Below are 14,524 nucleotides of genomic sequence, written 5' to 3'. Positions count from 1 at the left end.
CCTGTAAAGAACTAATAGAAGCATATTTCAAAAAGAAGAAACAGAACATACAGTGGTGTGAGATGGGAAAAAGGTTAGTGTGATTGGGCTACAGAAAGTGGAGCCTGTTGCCCAAGGGGCACATGGAAAGGAGCACTGGCTACACAACTGGAAGTGCCCAGTGCAAAATGAAACTGGGGGGGGGGGGCCCTTGTTTAATAATTATTAAGACTTCCAAAGTGGCAACATCAGAGCAGTAAATCAAGTTCAAGGCCCTTCTGATTGTAGGGCCCTGTGCAACTGCATAGGTCCAATATATTTGAAGCCCACACTGAGATTGGGAAGGAGGTGGATGTAACCAGGGAACAGAAAGAAACCAGGACAAATTTGACGAAAGAAAGACAATAGTAGGAGATGGAATTAAAAAGAAAGGCAACTATCAGATTGTATAGAACCCCGGGGATCATTGTAAGGAATTTGGATTGGGGAAAAATGTCATAGTAATATTTACATGAGTAGCTATTATAGAAATTTAGAAAGCTGATTATAAAATGCTAGTATCAAAATATCATAAAGTAAATATATGTTGTTATAGTAAAGATATATAAAATTACTCTTTTTCTTGGTCTTAAATGTATAATAATTCTTAATGGCTTTACAAAATACCCAAACAATTTGAAACCCACGTATCTTCAACAGTTGTCATCCAGTGGGTGCATGCTTAAAAATCACTGATACACGTTTGAATTCCACTCTCCAACTACCAATTTTAAATGAAATCTGTAAGTTACCCAAAACTGTTCTTGTTGCATAGTCTTTCAAAAGTCGCTGTTATCATTTCCAAGATTGCAGCTTATCCTGCATTATACAAGGATAGCTTCATTTTTCAAGATATCCTTTGCCCATTTCTGAGGCTTTGTAGTGATCTTATCAACAGCCTACTTATAAATCATCTGTATGACAAGTCACTTTCTGCATTTGACCCTACAACTTTTTGTAAAATAACTATAAGTATGTATTAATTGAATCTTTAAAAAGATGCTTGCATTTAATAGCAATGAATGACCTGATTTAACTGCTTTCTGAAATTTCTTTCTTTTCACCCACGTTCTTTACATTTGCTCTACTGTTTTATTCATGGTTCATCCACCTTTTACTCAACATTTCCTAAAGTCATTTCATGTCTGCCTTAGAAAATGAACTCAAGTGTGGATTTGTTCAGTACAGTGATAATAAGCACCATTTGAGTGTTAAATGGATCAGACCTTTCCATATGGACCTTGATGTTTACATTCCTCAGAGTGTGTCTCTCTTTTTGGTTAAGAAGATGCTCCAGTCACCTTACTGACTTCATCTCTTTCCTTTTCAAAGTCCTTTACAGCTGACTCTGAATGTTTCTATTTTTAAGAGCTTTCTGCAATTTAGAAACCTTATTTTAAATCCACAATGCACCCTAAATGTTTTGCCAATATATCTGCTTATGATTTATGGTAATGTTTGCCTTTAGCTGTAAGAAGACTAATGGTATATGAATGAAATATCATGACTCATGAAAGTGTTTTATGATATTGATAATTTATATATATGTAAATTATCTGAAGAAATGTAGCAGAATTTTTATTTCTCTAGGAAATGACTTTTTGTCTTTTTTCCCCCTACTATTCTATAATCCAAATTTGTACATTTAAGAATTATTTCATTAGGCTTAATAAGAGTTGATCTCCAAGAGACAGCATGACACAGATGATATTTAATGCCTGTCATCATTCTGTCTCCATATGTCCAAATCCTACCTTCTCACAAAAACAGCTCACCTCCCACTTTGTGTGTGAAATCTCCCCCAGCTCCTCCAGTTTTACCCTCATCAAAACACTTAGTTCAGAGGCCTCTGCCAATAGCCTCTACTTTACCAATTAACTTTTGATTCTGTGTTCCCTTGTGTCATTTTCTAACTGTGCGGTGTTTTTGTCTTCTCAATTATCTTTTTACCTCCTTGAGGACTGGGATGACTTTTACACTTTTCTCCCTGTGTTAGTTAAATTTGCCTCATAAAAGCCAAATGAGCTCATATCTGAATTTATAAATACTAATTATAGAATATTAAAGCTGGAATTAAAGCTCTAAGAGATCATCTAACTTATCTTTATTTTGAAGAAAAAAACAAGTCTTAGAGAAGGTAAGTGGTTTGTGCAAAGTTGATGGCATGGATTTAGTGACTTAACTCCATTAGAGAAACACACACACACACACACACACACACACAGTTGAAAAATAGGAGTTTATATATATCCTAGCTGGAATATTATGTTTGTTGAATACCCTTTTACATACCAGGCATTTTGCTAGGAGTTGGAAATACAGAGAAAATTTCATGAAGGAGAAAAAATACCTCTATGTGGAGAAATTCAAGACTGTAATTTTTTTTAGAATGATTAAAAATCAAGACAGTAGTCAATTTTTTTTCATATTATCCATGCACTACATCTTTGAATTCAGGGATTATTTTTTGTAAATAAAGTTATGTCTTACATTAAGATGTTCAGATTTAAATTTTTTAATTTATGATGATTTAATTTTGTTGTGAAAATTACCCTACTCAGATCTTTAAAATCATCTTTGTTGTAAGTAACCAAAATTTAATTCAAATTAGAAACATTTTTATATGTTAGGGCATATAAAAGAGAGTGTGTGATTTTGTTTTTTGAGATGAGATCTACTCTGTTAGTGAATGTCAAGTGTATTATCTGTAGCCACATGCTGTACATTAGGTCTCCAGAATTTATTTGTCATATAACTGAAAGTTTATACCCTTTGACCAGTCTCTTCTCTTTTCCTCTACCTCCCAGCCCCTAGTAACCACTATTCTACTCTCTGCTACTATGAGCTTGACTTTTTTTTTTTTTTTTAAGATTCCACATATAAGTGAGATTATGCAGTATTTGTCTTTCTGTATCTGGGTTATTTCACTTAGTATAATGTCCTCCAGACTCATCTAAGTCATTGCAAATAACAGGATTCCCTTCCTTTTTTATGACTGGATATATTTCACTGTATTTTCTTTATCCATTTATCTGTTGTAGGATACTTAGGTTGATTCTGTATCTTGGCTATTGTGAATAACGCTGCAGTGCACATAGGAGTATAAATATCTTTTATAATGATTTTATTTTCTTTGGATATGTATCCAGAAGTGGGATTGCTGGATGATGCAATAGTTCTATTTTTAATTTTTAAAAGAATCTTTAGACTGTTTTTCATAATGACTGAACCAAAGATAGTTCTTCTTTAAATTGGAGAGTTCTTCTTTGAATTTCACATGATTTATAAAAGTTCATACAATTGCCAACAGTGAGAGAGAACTGGATAGGGTTAAATACTAAGAAGAATGGGAAATGTTTAGAATAGCTACTAGGGTCAATCATGAGTCACACAGAGATGAGTAAACTGACTGCTACCTTGCCACAGGAGTGCAGCTGAGGTTAATTGGCAAGGATTTGTAGTTTATGACTCCCTCATTGCTCAGCAGCTTTGGAATTAAAAGATGAAAAGTATATTTGAAGGCCAAGGGAGTGAAAAATTCAAAGATGTTAATGATACTGTAGTTGATTTGAGGTATCCCCATGCTGAAGAAATCCCGTGGTGGGATAAAGGGCTAGAGATCAAGATGATGGGGAAAGAAGAGGTTTATTTATAATATAAGAAGTGAGAAGAAGAGTCAGAAGATTCCAGTCAGTGAAAGATTTTTTCAAGTTAGAGATTTTGGACTAAAAGCTGTTTTAAGTTATAATGAGGCCTGAGGTATGGCCACACCCCAATGTGTGACTGAAGTAAGACACAGAAGGTTCTAGAAATGAGATGGCTTTTAGAAAGTCATCACTGCATCTCTAGAATTGAAGTGACAGACAGGTGATAGCCCTGTCTGGCATTGTACCATCAAAGGAGAGGGGAAGGGCACATTGGCTTTAGTAGATGAAGCTAAGGGGAAAAGGGTGTTTAGGAGAGAAAAAAAATATTTTCTTCCCATCTTAGTTTCATAGTTGAGGCTCCTGTAACAAAAGATAGATTAACAAGAGAAGTGCATACAAATTGATTTAATATAAATTTTACATTACATGGAAGCCTTCATCAGGAAGAGAAGACCCAAAGAAACATGGAAGCCTGTGTATTTTTATGCTTAGGTTTGATGAAGAGTGGACAGTTGTGTAAAAGTATGATTGAATAAGAAGATATGACCTAATGCTAATGAACTAGGGGAACTTAGCAAGGCCTGTTTGTTCGGATTCTTCTCTGTGTCCTCCTGTCTTCAGTGATAAGGATGTTTCTTCCCTCCAGGAATAAGGAGGGCACCTCTCGATTAAGGGTCTTATGATCCTTTAGGTAAGAAGCGTGGGAGAAGGTCAGAGAGATCTTGCTACATCTGCTGTTCTCCTAATGTGCCACATTTGGAGGTAGTGTGTCCTGAACCCTTGCCAAGTATAAACATCCTTTTCTCTTGGTTTTTATGAAAGAGAGATTATACAGCCACTAACGAAAAAGATTATATGGGAGATGGCATTATCATGGGAGCATCAGGGTTGATTCAAGGAGGTAGGTTGAAATAGTAATTATGAACAAGATGTAAGGGAATGTGTTAAAGAACACAGAATCCACTGTAATGGAGAAAGAAAGGTAGATAGGCAGTGTGCATATGGTGAGGTACAGTAACCCCATCCATGGAGAGAAAATGTGAAATAGAGCAAGGTAATGGAGGAAATAGTAAAAGGAAAGAAGGAGGAAATAAGCAAGGAAAGGTTAGCCAGGATAGAAAGGTGGTTTGAGAGACATATTTGCTCGGGGAGAGGAGACGGGATATTTTCAGAATTTTGTAGCTTGAAAGGTCAACAGCATCAGCTACTTCCAGCATTTCAATTGCAAGGGTAGATTCATTGTCAATGTCATAGTTCAATTGCTGAGCTTTACATAGGACTAGTTTGTACTGGTAGCTTTGATGAGTTTAGTGAGAAGAGGTGACGACAAGAAAAAAATACGTCGATGAGTAGCAGCTTATTAAATTAATACCACTCAAAAGAGATTTATATTGCAGGTTTTAAGCAAATACAGTTGTTTTTAAAGCAAGAGGTTCAAACATATTCTTGTTGATATTGATTAACATATAGGGAAATAAGCCAAAATTACATGTTTTTCATGAGAAGAATCATATTTTCAGTGAGAAGAATTACAATTTTCTAGTAAAAAAGTCTAATTTCTTTTTTAAGTTAAAAGATAAATTATGCCTTTTTTAAATGAACTATATGCCATTGGCAAAAATAAAACTCACAGACAAAAACAAAAAGAACAAAGAAAAAAAATCTAGAAGCAGTTGTTTTGACCAATCCTGTCCACCCCTGCCAACATCAATGTACTTCGTAAGACTATAAAAATCAAATATTTTAAAAATGCTGATTCATTCTTTGGAAAGCTCTACCTTGAGTTAGGGAAGTTTGGTTTTTGGCAGTCTTGTCTCTTCAGATGTGACGTGGGGTGTTTGCCAATATACTGAAAACGCAGCATCACGGCTGTTTCTCTGACCTCAGCATCCTGAAGTGGTGTTTCAGCTTCTGCTCACCTTACGTTGTTTTCCCAGTAGGTCCGGTGCATTTAGATTTGTCATTAGCTTTTAAGGTGAGGTTTGGGCAAAATCCATTTTACTTTGGATGATTTATCATCCTACTGATTCTTGACTCCTTGGTGATTCTGCTAATGCTGATTTTTTTAGCTTCATATTTTTTCATTAGGACTTGAAAGTCTCTGAGCTTTTCTTACTGATTGCATCCTATCCATGGAATTCAAATGTGTCTGAATTTCAACTTGTTGAAATCATTGAAACTTAAATAAAAACTGAGAGGTTGTTTTATAGTTAAAAAAAAAAAAAAAACCTGTTAAGAATGTCTTTAAAATAAGTCTTGTGATAATGAAATGTACCGCTTAGCAGTATGTGTACACCAGTTGGGACTACTGATTTCTATATTTAAGAAGTAATTCTTGCTAATGAGGGTGCTGTTCAACAATGATTTTAGCACTTGTGCATGATCCAAATGATAATGTTTAATTATTCTGCTTCTGTGCCAAATGACTGTGTTTTTTTAAAATATATAACCTTGATTTACCTCTTTGTAAGTCCTTGGTTTCCTCTGTATGTAACTTATTCATATTTATAATTAACAGTTTAAATCCACTGTTTGTAGCATTAAGAAATTAGTTAATACTGATATCTCAAGAAGTGGCCCCCCAAAAAAATTGTTGGGAGAATTAAAACAAATATTTTTTGTTTTGTTTTGTTTCTTTTTTTGTGGTTCTTTATCTTGTTTTGTATAAATTGTTTGGCAATTAGAAGTTATGTGTTACAGGATTTCGCTTATTTGGTAGCATTGTAAATCGTTTCCTTTTGTGTGCTGCTTTGTGGGTCTTCAGGGATAATAGTAAGAGTGCTTTAAGCTGACCTAGTAAAGCCGTTTATTCAAGGATCACTTGATTATGAATACTGGGGGGGGGGGGGTTAGCTTTTCTACATTCTAGATTCTTCTATACCTTATCCTTGCTGCTCCCTGTGATACATATTAGTGAAAAGGGAACTTTCAGCCATATATTAATGCTTTTGAAGTTCAGTAGTGCATAGACTTCAGCATAAAGTAAGATTATACACTTTGCAACATGAACAGGGACATATAGAAGGATACACATACATTCATATAGAGATACACAAACTCAAGCAAAAGATATAGTAACTCTAAATTATGTCCCATGTGAAGTATCTATATTTGTTCTCTATGAAGGATAAAATGTCAAGAAAATTTAAAATTTCCTAACTGTATTTTGGTTGGTAAAATACAATCTCAAAAGTAAAAAATTATTTGATTTTGCCTTACAAGTGATTTTCTTTAGGGTTTTTCTTTAGGGTTTTGCTACAAATAGATGTATCATAGGGTAAATTTCATAATTCAGTGATACTTTCCATATTTTATTCATTTATATTAGTTGGTGGGGAACAAGTAAAAAATGGATTAATTCTTATTATACAGGTAAATTTTCATTGTCTTACGGCTACTTAATAGCAGTACAGTGGAGTAAAGTACATTTTCAGAATTCACATGCCCACTTGTCTGTGTAGGTTCAGTTCTAAAATGTTTTTCACAGTGAGTCACCATCATTAGCTTTCCAAAAATGACAGTTTGAAGGACAACCCTAATTTGTATATGTGAATTTTTATGTGCTTGTTGAAAATCAGTCCACAGGCATCTGGGGAAGATAGTGGTAGCATGACTTCAGAGTTTCTTCATATCTTTTGCCTTTGCCATTTCCTTCCATTTCTAAAGTAGTTACATTTATAAAGAGATATTTGTAAAGAGAACAGCTAGACAGCAAAACTAAAATGTACAATGTTTGCAACCAAACTAGATGACAAGAGAGATCCAAAATAAACCCAGGTGGTGACAAGCCACCACCAGCCACAAAACGTACAAGACATCACTGCCTGTGTGAGAGGAAAGAGAAGGAAGTAAGGGTGCCTAAGAACTGGATAGCCCCCAAAATAGGCAACAGATATTTAATGGAAAGCTGGCTTGAGAGCAGCGCTAAACCTGGAAGGGTTTTGCCATGCACAGAGACTAGGGTAAAAAGATGTGACATTTCTAGAATGCTCTTGCCTGCTGTGGGCTCTCAGACTGCACCTATCAGGGCTTCCTGCTAGAAAGAAAGTCTCACGCTGAGCAAAACTTCTGGGAACAGAATCAACATGGAGCATCTCAAGGCAACAGAAATGAAAGGAGAAGGCCTAGTCCAAAATGTGCATGTGTGCTGGTAGAGGGTATGGGGGAACAGGACCAGGAAATCCCAAACTCAAGTACTGCTATGAATGGAATGTATATATCTCCCAAAAATTCATGGGTTGAAATCTAATCCCTGGTGCGATAGTGTTAGGAGATGGGGCCTTGGAAGCCATTAGGTTATGACGATGGAGCTGTCATGAATGAAATTAGTGCATTCATAAAAGTGACCCCAGGGAGCTCTCTCTTCCCTTCCACCATGGGAGGACACAGTGAGAAGATGGCTGTATATGACCCAGGAAGCAGATTCATTGGACAACAAATCTGCCAATCCTTTGATCTTGGACTTTCCAGCCTCCAGAACTGTGAGAGATAAATTCCTGCTGTTTAATTTAAGCCATTCAGTCTATAGTATTCTGTTATAGCAGACTGAATAGATTGAGACACATACTGTAATTGTAAATACCACACAAAAGCAAAAAAAGAGGAATCTCTGTGAAGTTAGAAAAACTTTCCTCAATCTCACTTCTTTATAAAAGTTTAGGAAAATTAATTATACAACCAAAAAAAAAATTTAGCAACAAAAGTATCAAGACCAAATCTCGTATAAAGCAATTTTAAGAAAAAGAGATAAGGAACAAAATTATATCATGACAAATAAAGCATGCCAGTGTAACTACTTTATGAATGGGGGAAAATAGAAAAGTGAATCTATATTTTAATGTTTTCACTAATCATATGGGTGGTAGTATTGGTATTAGTGTTCTAAGACTATTATGTACGTAATACGAAAAAAAGCAAATGAATAATTATGGGATTGTCTAGGTCTTTCATCTCTTGTGTCCTTGAGAATCAGATTTTGGTTTTGAAAAAATGAGATAGAGGTGTATTAGAAAACAAGTTAAGTTAAATCAGAAATTTGAATTGGAATCATCAATGTAACTTCAAGAGAAATTTCACCTTCAAATGCATATTTCCCAGCTCTGTGCAAAAGCCTGTTAACACTGAAAAGGCCTAAAAGGTGTGCTTGGAACATCTTGTAATAGTAGCTAATAAGGAAGCTGTTGAAGACTGTTAGAGTCATATTAAAAGTTGCCAACTGAACTTGACGTTCAATAATGAGAATTGCAACAGATTGAAGTCCATCAAATACATTACAGTCTTTGAGTTCCTCATGATATTTAAAATGAACAAAAGCATTGATCATCTTTGGAAAATGGTAAGAAACCATTTCAAGATATTGAAAATTAGTCAACACAGTCAAACATTTATCCTGACTTTTCTAAATGAGCTGTACCACAGTGTACCTAAATGTTAGACGTGGTGATGTTTCTTTATAAAAGTATGTATTAGGCAGGGTTCTCTAGAGGGTCAGAACTAGTAGGATAGATGTATATATGAATGGGAATTTAGTAAGGAGTACTGACTCACACGATCACAAGGTGAAGTCCCACAGTAGGCTGTCTGCAAGCTAAAGAGCAAGGAAGACAGTTCGAGTCCCCAAACCTCAAAAGTAGGGAAGCTGACAGTGCAGCCTTCAGTCTGTGGCCGAAGGCCCAAGAGCCCCTGGCAAACTACTGGTCTAAGAGTCCAAAAGTTGAAGAACCTGGAGTTTATGTTCAAGAGCAGGAAGCATCCAGCATGGAAAAAGATGAAGGCCAGAAGACTCAGCAAGTCTGCTCTTCCATCTTCTCCTGCCTGCTTTATTCTAGCCGTACTGGCATCTGATTAGATGGTGCCCACTGATTAGATGGTACCCACCCAGTTTGAGGGTGTATCTTCCTCTCCCAGTCCACTGACTCAAATGTTAATCTCCTTTGGCAACACCCTCACAGACACACCCAGGAACAGTACTTTGCATCCCTCAATCCAATCAAGTTGACACTCAATAATCACAAAGTATTCCAAGTAATACATGAAAAATGAATGATAGGATGACACCATTTTGCAATTCCCAATGAATGGATGTGAACACTTAGCATGAACAGCTGCTAAGATCACATAAGAGAGATGACAGCTATTATGTACCTCCTATAACACTGCCAAATACCACTAATTGTCTTGACAAAAGTCTGATGCATTATCTGAATCAAGTTGCAGATTTGCAGGAGGTTATCAAGAGGACAGACGAAAGTGTTGAACTGTACCAAAAATAGACATTCTGTAAAATCCAGACTCTGGAAAACTCTGCAGGTCAAATTGAGTTTTCCAACAGACAAGCTGTAGGGAAATGGGAGGTGTGGAGGAGGGATCTGTAAATTAAAAGTGATTTAAAATATATCAGATTTTTTTTAAATGAGCAAAACCAGTTAAGGATAGACATTGGAGTGATAAAACTATTTTTAAAACATAATTCAAGTTATGAACTACTTCAGAAAATGAAGTTGATGGTAATAATGGAGAGAGGAAGAGAATTGTCCCTGAAAGGGGTTCTCGAATGTGCAGCAGTGTTCTGTTTTCCGACTGAGGTGGTATATTGATAATATTTCATTAAGCCATACATTTTTGTGTATATATTTTGTTTCACTTTAAGATAAAAAGAATTATAAAAATAAATCAGTCTAGCCACCAAAACTTTATGAATGGCTATCTCTGGATGGTCAAATAGCTGGCAATTTTTTATTTTTATTCCTTCATGTATATTTTATTTTTCTTTCTAGTTGTACTGACACCAAATATGTGTTACATATGCCATTTAAATCTTTTTTAAGTAGCTGGGACTGCAGGCACATGCTATCATGCCTAGCATTTTTTCTTTAATTTTTTTTTTTTTTTAGACGGGGTTTTGCCATGTTGCTCAGGCTGGTCTCGAGCTCCTGAGTTCAAGCAATCTACCCTCGCAAAGTGGTAGGATTACAGGTGTGAGCCACTGCATCCAGCCTATTTATAAAATGACATTTTAATACAATTTAAAAAAAAAAAACCAACCACATGTCATCTAAGCTGTACTTTATTTAAAATGAAGGAAAAATTTAGGATGCAATATTAGATATTTTAGTCAATGGCAATGGATTCTTTCTCTTTCAAAACTTAAAGCAGTTCCATTTTTCTAAAGACTCAGGCTTTCAAAAACATTTTTTTCCTTACTGAACTTGGTTGGAGTCCATCAAAGGCTTAGTGTGAGTTTACTTAGGCTTCAAAACCCTGATGATAATCTCCTGAGAGGCCATGATGGTTAAATGAGATTGAAGGAAAACAATTTATAAGGTACAAGGTCCTATGCTAACATGTTACCCTTGTGTTTGATCTAATGGGATCTGCAAAATCTGTTCTCCTTTTCTTACAGGAATAAACAGAAACCGAATCTTCCAAGAAATGCATTTAAAATGTTGGGTAATTTGTGTAGTAAAGAGTGTTCCTTTCAATTTTATCTTTCTATCGTAATATCAAAAGTTATTTGCTTAAAAATTAGAAAAATGTATTGTACCTAGTGTAAAGATAGAGTTGAGTTTGGTTATATTTATTATGGTAAGTGGGTGGTTCTCTTTTTTTCTTTGTTTCTTTCTTTTTCTTTTTTTTCTAAACAAACCATTACTTTAGCATTTTAAAATAGAAAAATATTAGGTACTACCATTATATAATAAAAATCGGACCAAGTATATATAAATGTTTTAACATTTTCGGTGTAAAAATTGGTTAAATTCATTTTATTGGCTCTACCCCACCTGAAGAATTACATTCTGATAACCTGAATATAATCTCTAATCCCTTGTGATGAATTGCTTTTCACTTTTTCTTTTAATATTGCATAAAGTTTGTGGCACTAGTGAGTTAATGCTCTTAGATTACAACTCTTCATGCTAGCTTTTCCCCAAGGAAATAAGCTATTGCTGAGTGAATGTGTACTATTTTTAAAAATATATAAATATGAGTATTATTAGCAACTCTAATTTCAGTAACTGCTATAACTTTTTGGGACAGCAAGTAGTTGTTGGTTATTTTGTGCATGGGATAGAGAGGGATTGTTTTTGTTTATTGGTTGGTTTTGCTTTGGTCTTTCATGTCTTGAAAATATTTAGCTAAAGAATGTATGCTGTGGAATTCTTCTGGATAATTTGTCATTTTTTTCACAAGCCAGATTTCATGTTGGAACTCAGATATACATAAACTAGAAGAACTGATGCTAAGTAAAAGAAGCAAGTCATAGAAGACCATGTATTATATTAATTTGTTTATATGAAATGTCCACAATAAGCAGATTCGTAGAGAAAGTAGATTAATGCTTGCCACGGGTTGTGGGAGGAGAAGGGTCATGGGTACAGAGTTTCTCTTTGGGGTGATGAAAATGATCTGTAATTGGATAGTGATGATGGTTTTTTTAACTTTACGAATACACTGAAAACCACTGAAGTGTAAACTGAACCATACCCTTTCTGAGGTACACTGGGTAAGGGGCCTGATGCCTTGCCCACCTGGCCTTTTCTCCCACCCACTCACTGCACTCAGGGCTGTGAGTTGAAGACCTGAATATGGCTTGAAAATCACTGGCCTAAGAGATCAAAACTTTTGCATTGCTAGGTATGGAGTTTACTCCCAAGTAAAAGCTGGAGTCCATTGCTCATTAAGTATTTCTCTCTATATTAACAGTGTACTAAGAGCAGACAAAGAAATAAATTGGGTCATACATGCTTATCCTTACACACAGGTCTTCTTTATACATTTCTATTATGGACACTTCTTTTTTTTTCCTTCCTTACCAAAACATTTAGGGTAAGCATATCTCTAAACTAAATTATCTGCAGTTGTGATAACCATTGCAAACGATGTGAAAATCATTTATAGTAGATGATATATCCTTTTGGCTTTATTCTGAAACCCAGATACTCCTTCTCTAAAAGGTTCCTTATTTGCTCCCAACTACAATCTGTTGTTTTTTTTTTTTTTTCCTTTTCTGCCTGGTAAGAGCTGAATACCCTCAAACGGTCAAATCTTATAACAACCCTTTTTCCTCCACAGGGTTTCCTTGAATTATTTTTCTTTTCATGAATAGCTTTTTCTTCTGCACTTTTGCTTTGCATTTGGGAAGGCCTATTTCCATATAACTGCAGATCATTATGTAGTTAATATTCAGTTATTCGGGAAAAGATTGGTCATTGTGAATCTGATGGCAAGGCCTGGTGATAGCATGGGGCTGGCACTTTGTTGCAGGTTTTTGTTTTGTCAATGTAAAAACTGATAAATTTTAAATGATAAGTAGCTGCAACTTAATCATGCCTCATCTCTGCTTTGCAAGCCGAGAGAATCAAAAGTTCCCTTAATTATTTACTAGAAGCAGACATGTTTTGATAGAATGGGAACAGATAGAAAGTGGCAAAACTATATAGGGGTTGACTCAGAACTTAGTTGTTTTCAAAAATTGTTTGTTTGTTTTGCTTTGTTTTGTTTTTTAAATTTTTGGCTGGGTGTAGTAGCTCACACCTGTAATCCCAGCACTTTGGGAATCTGAGGCAGGTGAATCACTTGAGATCAGGAGCCTGGCCAACATGGTGAAACCCCGTCTACTAAAATTACAAAAATTAACTGGATGTGGTGGTGCACACCTGTAGTCCCAGCTACTCAGGAGGGTGAGGCATGAGAATCGCCTGAACTTGGGAGGCAGAGGTTGTAGTGAGCTGAGATCACGCCACTGCATTCCAGCTTGGGTGACAGAGCGAGACTCTGTCTCAAAAAAATAAAAAAAGTTTCTGTCCACAAAACAAGTTTCTGTGAGTCCTGGGCATGCATGTCGTGAAGGAAAAGCTGAAGGGTGGGGACAGGGAGCAGGCAGCAGGTAAGCAAATATACTTGTCACTCAGTTTCTGTGATTACAAGAAAGTTTCTCTCTCCTTCTCCTCCTCCTCCTTCTCCTTCTCCTCCTCCTCCTCCTCCTCCTCCTCCTCCTCCTCCTCCACCTCCTCCTCCACCTCCTCCTCCTCCTCCTCCTCCACCTTCTCCTCCTCCTCTCTCTCTCTTTCTGTCTCTAAGAGGAGGGATTGAGGTATAATGAGTGGTAGGTTGAGCAGTCAAGTTGGAACCAGAGGATCATGGGCTTCATTAAGTTCTATGCAGATAACGTAAATATTTTAAACACATATTCAGAAGGATCACAGTTGATATCTGTATTGCAAAGAGAAACTAGAATTGTGATGTACAGTAGAAAACTGGGGCTTGGAGAGCAATAGTTCATGGGATAGGATGATGGGGTAGGTGGAGTTGGGGTAGTGTTAGTCCATATCACCCTAAATGATTATCAAACTAATCATTTAGAAATACCTAAGGGAACAGTAACATTTTATACCACTATTAAAAATATAGTTCAGGTAAAATAATTATACGTCTACCTAGTTAGGAAAGGACAAAGAAATCGACAGCATTCCTTCCCAAACAGAGCACCAATATGGCCCTGCTCTTTCTCGCTTGTTTATTCTCTTTTCTTTTTCCCCGCTAGAATATATGCTGGCTTGCGTGTAGCCAGCATCAGCTATATGGCTGATTTCCATTAACTCAGCTTAGTTAAAACCATATAATAGCCACAGTACTCTGTCATCACTAAATTAATAGCAAATTAAAAATTTTTTAGTGATAAGCACCAGCCAGTAGTTTGGAAAAATTTCCAAAACTAATTTTACTTTTTGGCCCAAGTTTTAAAATATTGGGGAAATGAGCTAGTTATGGTTTATTTTCAACAGAGAATGAAAAATTATAAACTTATCACTGTATATATTTAGTGATAAGTTCTTATTGCCAAGTGTTTTCATGAGACT

General features: G+C 35.8%; 1 protein-coding gene across 11 annotated transcripts in view; it reads left to right on the top strand.

The window, feature by feature from the left end:
* The window catches only part of UTRN (utrophin), a 596,706-nt gene that overhangs the window by 549,259 nt on the left and 32,923 nt on the right, over positions 1 to 14,524 (top strand). The gene's annotated exons all lie outside the window — the stretch shown is intronic.

This window comes from Trachypithecus francoisi, unplaced genomic scaffold (genome assembly GCF_009764315.1).
Source record: "Trachypithecus francoisi isolate TF-2019V2 unplaced genomic scaffold, Tfra_2.0 Lachesis_group15, whole genome shotgun sequence".
NCBI lineage: Eukaryota > Metazoa > Chordata > Mammalia > Primates > Cercopithecidae > Trachypithecus > Trachypithecus francoisi.
This window is presented reverse-complemented; position numbering and strand designations above follow the sequence as displayed.